Source organism: Nicotiana attenuata, chromosome 5 (genome assembly GCF_001879085.1).
Source record: "Nicotiana attenuata strain UT chromosome 5, NIATTr2, whole genome shotgun sequence".
NCBI classification, from domain to species: domain Eukaryota; kingdom Viridiplantae; phylum Streptophyta; class Magnoliopsida; order Solanales; family Solanaceae; genus Nicotiana; species Nicotiana attenuata.
This window is the reverse complement of record NC_031993.1, coordinates 43,952,681-43,966,520: the sequence shown is the minus strand read 5'-3', so window position 1 is coordinate 43,966,520 and position 13,840 is coordinate 43,952,681.

Here is a 13,840-nt window from a genome sequence, read left to right as displayed (position 1 = left end):
GGTTGGTTTGAGCCCGGCGAGGCTAGACTATTGGGGACAGAGTTGGTCCAGGATGCCTTGGAGAAGGTAAAAGTGATCCAGGAGAGACTTCGTACCGCTCAGTCGCGTCAGAAGAGTTATGCGGACCGGAAGGTTCGGGATGTATCTTATATGGTCGGCGAGAAGGTCTTGTTGAAGGTTTCACCCATGAAGGGCGTTATGAGATTTGGAAAGAAAGGGAAGTTGAGTCCGCGGTTCATTGGGCCTTTTGAGATACTTAGGAGGATTGGGGAGGTGGCCTATATGCTTGCTTTTCCACCCAGCTTATCGGGGGTTCATCCGGTATTCCATGTGTCTATGCTTCGGAAGTATGTTGGGGACCCGTCCCATGTTTTGGACTTCAGCACAGTTCAGTTGGATGATGATTTGACATATGATGTGGAGCCAGTGGCTATTTTGGGTCGTCAGGTTCGAAAGTTGAGGTCAAAGGATATAGCTTCAGTGAAGGTGCAGTGGAGAGGTCGGCCCGTGGAGGAGGCTACTTGCGAAGCCGAGCGGGAGATGCGGAGCAGATATCCTCACTTGTTTGAGACTCCAGGTATGTTTCTTGACCCGCTTGAGGACGAGCGTTTGTTTTAGTTGGGGAGGATGTGACGACCCGGCCCGTCGTCACGTGAGTTACCGCCCCGTTTCCCCCATATTATGTTTCTCTATGCTTCATTATCCGTATTTGAGGTGATCGAGTTGAATTGGATTGGTTTTTAGATGGAAATGAGACACTTAGTCTCTTTAAGGAAAGCTTGTTTAGGAAAAGTCAACCGAAAGTTGACTATTGAGTTAGAGGGCTCGGATGTGATTTCCGGTGATTCGGTTAGCTTCGGGGGATGATTTGTGACTTAAGAGCGTGATCGGAAGTGATTTTGGAGGTCCGGTGTGGAATTAGGCTTGAATTGGCGAAGTTAGTATTTTGGCGAATTCCGGTTGGTGGGTGAGATTTTTATCCGGGGGTTAGAATGGAATTCCGAGAGTTGCAGTAGTTCCGTTAGGTGATTTTGGATGTGTGTGCAAAATTTCAGGTCATTCGGAGATGTTTTGGTTGGGTTTTTGATCGAATGCGTATTTCGGAAGTTTTTAAGAAACTTAGGCTTGAATCCGATGCGATTTAATGATTTTAGTGTTGTTTGATGTGTTATGAGGATGGGAACAGGTTTGAATGGGGTTTTAGGATGTGTTGGTGTTTTTGGTTGAGGTCCCGGGGGCCTCGGGGTGATTTCGGGTGGTTAAATGGAAGAAATTGAAGTTGGAAATTGCAGGTTCTTGGTTGCAGCAGGTATTTTCGCATCTGCGGAAAGGAGACCGCAGATGCGGCTGCGCGGAAGCGGAGAAGGCATCGCAGGTGCGGAAGAGGGTGAGGCTGAGCAGTTTCCGCAGAAGCGGAAAGGTATTCGCAAAAGCGGATCCGCATGAGCGGAAAAGTCACCGCAGAAGTGGTTTGGGCCTGGGGGTGAAGTTCCGCAGAAGCGGGAATATGAGTCGCAGAAGCGGCCTCTGAGATTTAATGAGATTCCGCTTAAGCGGACAAGGACCGCAGAAGCGGTCACGCAGAAGCGGGCGTGGGGACCGCAGAAGCGGAAACCCCTGAAGGCCAGTAGGAGTTTAATATCATTTTTCATCCGCGAGGGTTAAGTATTTTCCACCAATGTTGAGCGAGGTTGAGAGCTTTTAACGGGGTTTTAGAGAGTTTTGACTGGGAATCGATTGGAGGTAAGTCCTATGGCCTAGAAACATCATTTTATTGAAGAATCAACCTTTAATTCTTGGAAAAATTGGGTAAAAATTGGAAGAACTAGGGCTTGGTTTTTGAAATGAAAATTTGGGATTTGAGGGGAAATTTGGGCTCCGATTTTGGTAAATTTGATATGTATAGACTCGTGGCGAGACGAGGAATCCGGAGATGTGAATTTTGTAATTTTTCGAGAAGTGGGCCCAGGGCTCGGGTTTTGCCAACTTCATAATTTTCGACGTTTTTCGAGTATTTTTGATTGGGTTATGTTTCTTTGGCCTATTGTAATGTATTCCTTATGGTTTTGATCAGATTCGACGCGCGAGGAGGTCGATTCGAGGGGAAAGGGTATGGCGAGCTAGACTTTTGGCCGGCTAGAGGTGAGTAATTATTTTAAATGACATCCTGAGGGTTTGAAACCCCAGATTTGCACAACTTGGTCCTGTGTTGAGATGAGACACGCGTTCAATGGGGAGAGCGGGGTCATTTACTATTGGGGGTTGTGACTTGGTCCAATCCGGAGGATATTTTACCGCGTATTAACTATGACTTGTTGTTTTACACTGTGATTTGGGCTATTTGCCATATTTGGGGCTTATTGCCGACTGTTTGAACTCCTTATGAACTATCATCATTGTTTTCCTCACTATTTGAAATATTATTTGAACTCAGTCCATGTGATTTACACTGTTTCATGAACTCAGCTATATTTTACTCAAACTTAGAGTTTTAACTGATATTTGGACTATTGTTTGAGCTGAGTATTATTGTTTTACTGATGCCCGAGGGGTTTTTTGACTATTTTTGGACTGATGGAGGCCGAGGGCCTTATGTGAGGGCATGATGAGTAATGTGAGGAGGCTTTCAGGCCTCGAGTGAATTGTGAGGAGGCTTTCAGGCCTCGTATTGATATTGTTCAGGCTTTTAGGCCTTGTTGATAGCGCTTGGGCTGTAGGAGCCCCTCCGGAGTCTGCACACCCACAGTGAACGCGAGTACCCATCTAGAGCGGTTAACTTTTAGACAGTGGTAACAATGACACTGTTATGCGCATTTTGGTCAGGTAACAATGACTGACCGATCAGGTAATAATGACTGATCAGTGGTAACAATTGCACTGTAATACGCATTTTGGTCAGGTAACAATGGCTGACCGGTCAGGTAACAATGACTGACCAGGAACAAAAATCATGCCCGAGGGGCAGTGTTCTGAGCATTTCTTACTGGTTGAGCATAATTTATTTAATTGTTTTCAAAGAGAATTTCTTGCTATGTTTCACCGGTTTTACTGTTTTATCTGGTTTTACCGCTTGAGATAGCATTACTTGTGCCTTTGCGGGATTTTATGTTCTCAGTCGTTATTTATTTTTATTTACTCACTGGGTCGGAGTACTCACATTACTCCCTGCACCATGTGTGCAGATACAGGCATAGCTGAGTTCGTTCCAGAGTGCTGATTCCTTCCAGACCAGGTGGACCCGGAGAGACGAGGTAGTTGTCGACGTCCACAGCTCCATTTCTTCCTTATCATCAGTATTTCATTTATCTTCGGACTATGTTCTTAGACACAGACTTGTAGTATTTCATTTAAACTCTGTAGTAGCTCATGACTTGTGACGCCCCGATCATCGGGCTGAGTTTAAGATGGTTTTTCCCCGTTATGTTACGTTTTATTTCCGCACTTATGATTATTCAGTAACTATGATTTAGACCTGTTTATGCTAAGAAGTTATTAAAAGAAGTGTTAATGTTCTGTTGGCTGGCCTTGTTCTTTGCGAGAGGCGCCATCACGACCGGGTTGGGAATTGGGTCGTGACATTGGGGCGCCAAATATCACAATGTAGTAAATCAAAAGCATATGCAGACACAGTATTACTCAGCTGAAAAGGCAACTTTGTTTGTTTTACAAGAGGATAGACAGTACAATGTTGATGAGAATCTGATTTCAAGTGTCTAAGCAACTCATGCTTCTTTATTACTTCTAATTGTGTATGACCTAACCCCTTATGCCATAGGCTACTAGAATTTGATATAACAGACATGTAAGAATGACTAGTCTTATTCATAGAACCTGTGCTGGTGTTATTATTCACTTGTTGTTTAGAGTCCTGACATGAGGTTTTCACTTGCTTCTCCTGCAACACATATAGTCCATGTTTCTCCCTACCAATCCCCTTTACTTGTCCATTGAAGAGGTCCTGGAAGATGCAGAAGTTAGGAAAGAACATTACCAAGCATTTCAGTTCTTTAGTGAGTTTGGATACTGAGAGAAGATTGAACTTAAAGTACAACACATTAGATATGTCTTGGTTCTTAAACACAAAGGCCAATCCTGTGTGTGTAACTGATACTACCCCTCCTGTTGATAGATGCCCATTGCTCCAGTCTGATTTTGGTACTGATCTATATGCCTTTAACATTTGTAAGCTAGATGCCATGTGGTTTGAAGCACCTGTATCCACAATCCATTCTCTATCACTATAGATAGACATAAGATCTGTTTTTGTACCTGCAGCTGCTGACTTGGTTGAGGATCCTTTATCTGATCCCTTGTTGAGCATTTAAATGACCTGCTGATACTGCTCTGGTGTGAAGAAGGCTGAAGGAGCTTGGGCTGAACTGCTAGTGATGCCATAGAGGTGAAACCTCCCCTGACAGGTGGTTGTTGCCCAAGTTTTCCAACACTGTTGGTAGCACCATTTACTCCACATATTACATCTCATGCATGTAAGAGGTGTCATCCAGCCAGCTTGATTTGCATAGGAGTTACCAATTCTAGTTGCTCCTCCTCTTCTTTTGGACTTGAGATCTGGTGGATATCCAACGAGTTTATAACAGTTTTCCTTAGTATGGCCCCTCAGATGACAGTACTCACACACAGGTATATTTCTTTTTGGTCTAGGTTGTAAGCACGTAATTTTTGACCTGCCCATTGGAATTATCTTTAGTAGTCTTAGTATTTTTAGAATATTTATTTGAGTTTATTTTTATAGGATTTAACTCTATTATTAATTTTAATTCTATTTTTTAAAGCATAAAAGTTGAAAACTACAAAAATAGTTTCATCTTTATAATATTTCTCATTTTATACATATATTTATTTAATGTCATTACTTTCTTTTTATAGTAAAATTTGCAATGGATTTAGCCTATCTTTTCTATTGTTACCTTAATATAATCTTTGAAAAACTATGAAAAAATAAAATAAAAGGGGATTGGTGATCGGTTTCAAGCCAATACTACTATTGAGTAGCAAGGATGGTCGATGCAGTTTTACCCAACAAAGGTCGGGATCGAATCCATAGGGAGTTAACTAGTTGTGAGTTAGGTTTATATCCGAGTAGAGATGCGAGTTTTGTTCTTAATTGCACTTCCCCAAATGGTTGGTTTGTTTTCTACTACCACTTCTATTCTATAGCATGCGGTATTTGAAACTAAGTATGGTATTTTTGTTGGTTGTTTTCAAGGATTTAGAGGGACTAGGGTAGTGACTTCTGCCTAGGTGGATATATAACGGGTAGCAAGAATCTAAGGTCAATCATGTGATTAATTGGGGTTGTAGTAGAGCCATCACACTCGGGTATTCACTCTATACCTCTCGGTTGTTTGAGTGATTTTGCCCAATTTGGCTTTCTCAAGTCCAAATGGATATTCATGCAATTCAAGTGATTTTAGCTCAAGTCGGGTATTACTATCTCTAGGTTTTACCCTTTAATTGGGGCTATCAATTTCTTAAGTTCACCCCAATTCCTTGTTAGCCTAATTTTCCTAGACTCAGTCCCACTTTCTCAAGTAAAGACTAAGTCATAAAGGCATGAATCAGTGTTTGCAACCACCAATTCTTTAGTTCTAGCAAGAACTAAGCTAAATACTACTAACCCATACACATTGACGCCCTAAAATTCAAGACCCATCAAATACCCACAGTAGGTTTGGGTCACAACCCTAGCTATGGGTTTAGCTACTCATGAAATTAGCAGAAATCAAAGATAAAGAGAAGATAAAATACATAATGCTATATTAAAATATGAAAATCTAAAGTTATAAGGTAAATCTTGTACAAAATTGCCCAAACAGGTAAAACTAGCCGTCTCACGTACTCAGCAAAACATAACATAACCTAAAAATGTGAAAAAGATCTATTTATACTAGGCTGAAATTCCCGGACAAAAATGCCCCTGCAGAGGTTTCGCGGCCGCATAATTTTGACCGCGGCTGCACTCTTGCTTTCGCAACCGCGTAATATTGAGCGCGGTCCGCGTTTCTTCATATCTGAGATTGGATGGAACTTGTTTTGCGGAGTGCGTAATTTTCACCGCGTCCGCGTGAGAGCCTTCCGCGGCTGCGTAATTTTGATGCGGTCCGCGCTTAACATTTTTGCTTTTTAGTGAGCTCTCTGAACTTTAGCAAACGCGGTCAGCAAAATACCAATCGCAGCTGCGGTGGTAATTTCGTGGTCGCCAACTTTTAGCGCGGTCCACGTCTATGTCTGTGCCCAAAAACTACCTCTTTGATTCTCCCTTTCGCGGTCCGCAAATTCATGACCACGTCCACGGTGACACTTTCGCGGCCGCACTTTTCTGCTGCGGTCCGCGTTCTACAGTCTTGGCCCAGTCTTGGTCTTTGTTCATATTTTGACTCCTTTATGAGTTGATCATGGCCACTTTGGCTCATTGTGAACAATTCCTGCAAGCAAGCATATTATGTTAGTTTTTGGGAATACTTTTGTGCATTTTAAGCCCAAAACGCAAGTAAATAGAGAGCAAATAATGGTTAAAATCCCCACTTATCAACTCCCCCAAAGTTAAGCGTTTGCTTGTCCTCAAGCAAATAAGGTAATTCCCACACCCACTTCAACAAAACAGAGGGAAGTTTCAGCTGCCCTAATGCGAATCAAACATGCATCAATTGGGACTAACAATTACCCTTACACAAATGAATTATCAACAACAAACCACCTTTTGAGTACCATAGTTTTAGTGCCACACAAGAGCATCAAGAGTTGACTTAACTCACCAAGGAAGCTCGCTTTACTACGTAGGTCATTGTGGAACCCAAACTCTTCCTCCTCCACTCTCCATAAGCAAATCGCACTTTAGATTATAGCACTCAAAATAAGGATTGTGAAGAAGTACACTCATCTCTCACAATGGAATGTCACAAGTCCGGCTCTAAGTACCATAAGCTTGCCCCTTATGTAAGTCACCAGTAATGTAAGCTCACTCAACTCGAAATCATATAGGGTTTTTGCGGGAATGTAATGAAGGCTTTTGGTTCAAAGTAGGACTTATTGGCATATGATGGTTTCATCTTTCCTTAAGCACTCCATTTTCTCATTTCGGCTCACTCTTTCTTGACTCTTTGAGTCATTTTCTTCTTCCTTAAGGGAACTAGAGAGACACACTCTCACTCTTTCTTGCTCATGACGATCATTTTTCTCCTTTACTAATCTTTCCATGCCTTTCATCATTGCGTTCTTTGAATCCCTTCACTTTTTTCCATCTTATTCACTTCCTTTTGACATACTCCTTTTTGGCTTTTATTTCTTTTCTTTTTGCCTTTCCTTTTCTTCATTTTGAATCTTTTATCACTTCCACATTTCTCGTCTCTCCCCCAAACTTATGCTTTTGCCAATTGTGAATGCTAAGGAAAGATCTGGTGCCAAGAGAGGGTCATTATAGAACAGATAAAGGCTTGTATCATGGTTATTAAAATAAAAAGGGTTTCGGCTCAACGGCGTTGACTAGGGATATCATATTTGGTAGGCTACGGATGCTTTCAAGTTTCAAATTGGATCAAGGAGAGCCTATAATCATTTCTCAAGTCGAGCTACACTTAGGATTTCGCCTAGATAAACATTCAGGGCAAGTTCTAGACTTATTGGCACGGGACTTGGACTTGAAATTCAATACCTCACCTCACAAGATGTTGGATTGTTAAAGAGAATAGAGTCGAGGTCCCACAACAACCCTAGCTAAGATTGAGCATCACAAATGGCTTCAAGAAGCCACTCGATGATTGTTTAGTCAACACAAGAGTCTAAAGGTCACACTAGAACTGTTCTTTGCAAATCAACTTGTTTCTAACCATAAGGTCGAAGGTAAATGTGTTAGGCCCAAGTGAAGCTTGCCTGAGACACTTTTATTCATTACTACTATTTACACAAAAACATAAAGAAAACGGACTCAATCCCTTAAAAAGGTTGTCACGCCATCCATCATTGGGAAGAGCCACCCGGTTCACGCAACATCCACCTTTGGAAAGAACCGTGGCATTAAGAAAACCAAAGGCTTATTGTCAACATAGAATGTAAAAAGAAGCTAAAAACTTAACAAGAAGCTACTAAGGGATATAAGAAGCTATGAAGTAAATTACGGAAATCAACTAATATATACAAAATTGAAGTAAAGCGAATATTCACATAAATAAAAATGAACATATACATAAAATGGTAAAAATATATACATACCAAATGTGAAAGTAACGAATATATACATACCAAAAGTAAAATAAATAGAAGTAAGAAAAAAGGTGTCATAGTTATTACATACCAAAGTCATCCAAATATCACCAAATCAAAATAGACCCCCCCCCCCCCCCCCCCCAAATAAAAGATANAATAAAAGATAGCATTGTCCTCAATGCTAATATCAAAATAATATCAGGGAAAGGGTTAGAGAGTAAAGAAAACTCCCTATGTGGTCTGCATCGGTTCCGGTACATAAGTGGGGTCCTCGGACTGCATAGGATCAGCAGCTCCCTCCGGGTCCTCTAACTGGATCTCCAAATCTGATTGGGGGACCACGGGGTTGCGGAGCATCTGGATCAACTCCGCAGCACTATGTGTAGCTGCAACTAGCTTATCAGACTGGCCAGCTGCTGGTGCCTGCTGATCTGCTGCATGTGCTGCTGGGACTTGCTTCTCCATGAGCAAATCCAGTGGAATATCACCAGCAACTGTGAACCTCTCTACATCCTTCTTCAGCTGCTCCACTGACTCCTTTGAGGCCCGAGTCTTCTTCATTTTCTTGACTTGCTTGCCCAGATCCTTTATAGCCCTTCCATGAACATCCAATGTGTCCATGATCCTCTTCGGGTTGTCTAGGAGCTTCTTCTGGTTATCCAGAAGCTCCTTCAATGACTCCTCTACTGATTAAGGCACCTGGGGCTGTACCGGGGCTGACTGTGCTGCCACTGTGCTAGATAAGACAGACAGCTGCCTGCATCCAGTTGTTCATGCTGGACAAAGCCTGAGAAAACCGCAGTGCAGTCTGAGGGTATGTGGAAGAAGATGGCACAGATAATGGCATGGTGATGGATGGCCCGGATGAAGGAGGAGGTATGGCAGAAGATCCCCCTACTGTGGAAGGCTCTGACCCGGCGGCTACTACCCTTGGCTCTTCAGACTGGCCAGTTGAGATAGCTGCTTTACCCTTTGCTTTAGGGTTGTCCGGTCCTTTTATGCTATACCAGGAGAAGGGCTTCTTTGGCTTTGTCTTAGTGTCATAAATCTTCTTCTCAACTTCTTGGTCCTCGAAATAAATGGTGAGGAAGTTGGGATAGGGATAAGACCTTTCTTCCTTTCCGACTGCCTTCGTGATGTGATAGTACATGAGGTTCCCCACATTGATAGGAAACCACGCCATGATGGAGGCAATCAAGATACACCGGGTGAGGGGGAGGATGTTGTCATGCTGACATGGGTCCAACCGGCTGCATACAAATGTGGACCACCCCTTGGCTTCAAAGCTGAGGGTGTTCCTGGCTATTGGGACTCCAGCTGTGAGCCATGCCGGTGTCGTCCCTGGAGCTAATATTTCCGCCAACCATGGATGGGCTGCATCATCAAGTGCCAGCTTCTCCAAGTACTGCACTGCTTCCACGTCCTCAAAACCAGCATACTCATTTAAAGTGTGCCCATCAAACCGGATCTTCAAGCTCCGGACCTTTGTCACTGTGGTGCCCTTTTGATGTGGGCAACGTTGGCATAGAATTCTTTGACAAGGTATTCATTGGCATCCAGAACCTTGCTGGTAAACCATTTCCACCCTACTCTCTCCTCGAACTGCCTTTTTACATTTGGATTGTGGGGAAGGAGGTCTCTCTCTTTAAATTGCCTCTCAAGGGTGAGTGACCTTTGGGGCCACCATTCTCGAAACTTATGGTAGGCTAACTCACTCACAAATTTGGTAGCCCACACCTCGGCATTTTTGGATCTGGCCAACCCCCCTACATTGGTGTCACCCCCTCTCCCGTCATCCGGGACCTCACCATCATTATCCAGTGGTGAAGCCGAAGTTGTAGCGGGTGGGGAGGTTGGTGCTGAAGCCTCACTACCTTCTTCTGAGCCATCAGACGACTCAGCAGATGAGGTAGGTACATCTACCAATCGGAATTTCTCCGGGAAATCTGTGGGGACATGAGTGGGCACAGAGTCTCCTTCCGAAGCCTCCTGGGAAGGGACATACTCACTAGTATCTGAGTGGTCCGCTGCTCTATCTACAACTTTGATGGCAGCTCTTATCTTCCCAATTGATTTTGGACTGCAAGGGGTAGTTTGGTCTTTCCTTTACCCCTGCGGGAGGGTGCTGCCCTCCCTTTAGATGTATCTCTTCCACCTCTGGATCGGACCATTGTCTGCAGCAAACAAGCAAGGAAAAACAGTCAGAACAAAGCTTCAAGCATGTTAAAAAGTGCATTTGAAATGCAGAAACTGCTTCCCAAAACTAGGCACCGCGGACCGCGAAAAAATGAACGCGGCCGTGAAGTGCCCATGGCGGACCGCAAAAAAGTAACCGCGGCCGCGAAGTGGTTAGGATCAGACTACTAACTCTCTGAACTTTGACGACCGCGGACCGCGAAAAAGTAGACGCGGCCGCAAAACCTTTCATCAAACTTCTCTGAAGTTCAAGAGCGCGGACCGCGAAATTTGGGACGCGGCCGCGTAAATTCAAACGCGGACCGCAGAAAAGTCATCACGTCCACGAACATACGTCCACACTCAGTTCCTACAAATTAGGGATCGCGGATCGCGAAAAAATGGACTGCGGATCGCGAAATTCAAACAGCCCGGGCACTGACGAACATTTGTAACCTAGGGTTTTCACTAAGTGTAAAATTTTGTGCAATTACAAGCATAGTTAATGACCCTATCCCCCATTAGGCATGTAAAAATTACCCAAATGAATTTAGGCATCAATTTGAGATTATGGCAAGTATTTAAACCCTAACTAAAAAAAAATTAAAACTAAGAGAAAAGAAGAACAAAATATAAAAATAATGCAATGATTTGAGCATACCAGTTTAGAGATTAAGAGGAAATTGGACTCTTCATTAGTGAAACGAGATTTAGATCCAAACAGGTGAATGTGAACAGTGCTCTATTTAGGTGGGAGTTTAGGGTGCGAAAAGTGTAAAAGGTCTTGGAACCCCCTATTTATACTTAGCAGATGTGGACCCCATAAACTTACCGGAACGCGGCCGCGAAATTCACAACGGACCGCCAAACTATGAACACGGATGCGAACTCAACTTTAGAGAGCTGGCATTTTGAGCTCTTCAAGTATGCATCCGCGAACAAAAATTGCCCTCGCGTATTGCTAACGCGGACCGCGAGATTTTGGGCGCGGTCCGCGAAAGTCCCCATACTTAGGCAAATTTTTTCCAGCCAAAGTCTTGCACTGCACAAACAATTCCTACACAAACTTCACAACCAGTTAGTCTAAAACAAAGTCTAAACTAAGAAGAAAATCAAAAAGAAAGAATAACTCATGGTTGCCTCCCAAGAAGCCCCAGATTTAACGTCGCGGCACGATGCATGTTACCATCATTCACTTGAAATGGATCAATACCACCATGTGGCAATCATCAAACTTGCCAAGATAGTGCTTCACTCGGTGCCCATTAACTCTGAAGATTTCACCATTTTTATTTTTCAAATCAAGAGCACCAAACGGAGTTACATGCACCACTTCAAAAGGGCCACTCCATTTTGACTTGAGCTTTCCCAAAAACAGTCGTAACCGAGAGTTGAATAGAAGGACCAAGTCACCCTCCTTGAATTCCTTGTTCCGGGCATATTTGTCATGTAAGTACTTCATCTTGTCCTTATACATTGACGAGCTGGAATAAGCATGAAACCGGAACTCATCAAGTTCATTTAGTTGCTCTACCCGGAGATTTACAGCTACATCGCATTCAAGGTTTAACTTCTTCAGCGCCCACATGGCCTTATGCTCTAATTCAACCGGAAGATGGCGTGCTTTCCCAAATACCAACCGGTATGGAGACATACCAATTAGAGTGTTGTACGCAGTTCTATAAGCCCACAAAGCATCATCAAGTTTCTTTGACTAATCCGACCGATTTGCATTGACAGTTTTTTGATAATATGCTCTATATCTCCCTGTTGGAAACCTCCACTTGCCCACTAGCCTGGGGATGATAAGAGGTTGACACACTATGATTGACACCCTACTTGGAAAGTAAAGTATCGAAGGCCTTGTTGCAAAAATGAGAGTCCCCATCACTGATGATCGCCCTTGGAGTGCCAAACCTTGTGAAGATATTTTTTTTAAAGAAAGCCACCACACTTCGTGCCTCATTGTTGGGAAAATCTACAGCTTCAACCCACTTGGAAACATAATCAACAACAACCAGAATGTCAGTGTTACTACATAAACTCACAAATGGCCCCATGAAGTCGATGCCCCACACATAAAAAATATCAATCTCAAGAATAGTGGTGAGAGGCATTTCATCCTTCTTGGAAATTCCACCAGGTCTTTGACACTCATCACATCTCTTAATAGGCTTACTAGCATCTTTATATAGGGTAGGCCAATAAAATCCACAGTTGAGAACCTTTGAAGCAGTTCTCGACCCACCATGATGACCACCTTAGGGCGAGGAATGGAAAGCATCAAGAATACTCATTTGATCCTCTTCTGGAACACATCTCCGGATCACACCATCATTGCAAATCTTGAAAAGGTATGGGTCATCCCAGTAATAATCCAAGCTGTCTCGTTTAAGCTTCTTCCTTTGGTTAAAAGAGAGCTCACTCCGGTCATTACTGGTCACAAGAAAGTTAGCCACATCGGCGTACCAAGGCATACTATTCAAAGACACGGAGAGGAGTTGTTCATCCGAAAATGAATCATTAATTTCAAGGCCATCATGGAGCCTTCCCTCCTCTTCCAAGCGGGACAAGTGGTCGGCCACTTGATTTTCACACCCTTTTCAATCAATAATTTCAAGGTCAAACTCTTGAAGCAGAAGAACCCATCTCATCAACCTACCCTTAGAGTCTTTTTTTGTCATCAAGTAACGGAGTGCCACGCGATCGGTGTACACAATCACTTTGGTACCCATGAGATATGGCCTGAACTTTTCCATGGTGAAGACAATGGCTAGTAACTCTTTCTCGGTCACCGTATAATTTACTTGGGCGTCATTCATCATTTTGCTTGCATAATAGACCGGATGAAATATCTTGTTGATCCTTTGCCCCAAAACCGCTCCTACCGCATTGTCACTAGAATCGCACATGAGCTCAAATGGTAAGCTCCAATTGGGTTTGGTGATGATGGGAGTGGTAGTCAATCTATACTTGAGAAGCTCAAAAGCTTTCATGCAATCATCATTGAACACAAACTTTGCATCCTTTTCCAATAACTTGCACAAGGGGTTCACCACTTTTGAGAAATCCTTGATGAACCTTCGGTAGAACCCCGCGTGCCCAAGAAAGCTCCTAACTCCCTTGATGCAAGTAGGAGGAGGGAGTTTTGAAATCACTTCAATCTTCGCTTTGTCCACTTCAATACCGTTCTTTGAGATCTTACAATGCCCTCCTCAACCATAAAGTGGCACTTCTCCCAATTAAGTACTAAGTTGGTCTCTTCACATCGGGCCAACACTTTGTCAAGATTATCCAAGCATTCTTCAAAGGAGTCACCCACAACACTAAAATCATCCATGAACACTTCAAGGAAGTCCTCCACCATATCCGTAAATATTGCCATCATACACCGCTGAAAGGTAGCCGGTGCATTACACAGACCAAATGGCATCCGTGAAAA